The following is a 745-nucleotide window of genomic DNA, read 5'->3' as shown; positions in this document are numbered from 1 at the left end:
ATGACGCGAACAGTCACTCAACTCACCATTTCCTATTCAGATATTTAACAGAAATTACGACAGTGATAACAATTTTTCCCTGCAAACACAATTCTAGAATGAAAACAAACAAATATTGGTGGGTGATGAATAAGCAAGAAGCGACAATGAAAAATGAATGGATATTCACCGTAATGACGTGAATCAGGGTCACGTTGCACCTTTTTATTCACCTGAGTAATGTATTCCAGGAATCGGTTCTCGTGTGTTAGCTCCAGTCTATTGAATATGATTTATTGAGATTCTTAGAATTAGCAAGGGATTTGAATGCGTGTTTGCACATACTTTGATTTATTGATATATATTTTTTTCTGTAGCATTTCATCTATAACCTTCTGTACTTTTCTTTATTACAACATATACGTGTTTCTGGTGATACACATATGAATTCACAGAGCGTCTTGTAAAAAAAAATGTTTTGTGTATATTTTGGTGTGTTGTGTATATCTGATCACGATATCGATCTGGAAAGACTAACAGCACACGTGGGTAAACGGCAGTATATCTGCGTAACAGCGGTAATTTGTGCCGCGTAATTATCATACCACTAATTATAGCATTGATAAAACGCTCACATAATTATCCGATCTAAACAGGTGTGTGTGACAGCGGGATCTCTCGCCTCGTTGTCGAGATATGCTTATTTTTGGTTTCCTTTTAATTATCATTTATAATTCTTTTTATTAATATTTATGTTTTTGGTTTG

The sequence above is a fragment of the Penaeus monodon genome, chromosome 27, assembly GCF_015228065.2.
Source record: "Penaeus monodon isolate SGIC_2016 chromosome 27, NSTDA_Pmon_1, whole genome shotgun sequence".
In the NCBI taxonomy this organism is placed as follows: domain Eukaryota; kingdom Metazoa; phylum Arthropoda; class Malacostraca; order Decapoda; family Penaeidae; genus Penaeus; species Penaeus monodon.
Note: the sequence above shows the minus strand (reverse complement) of the source record.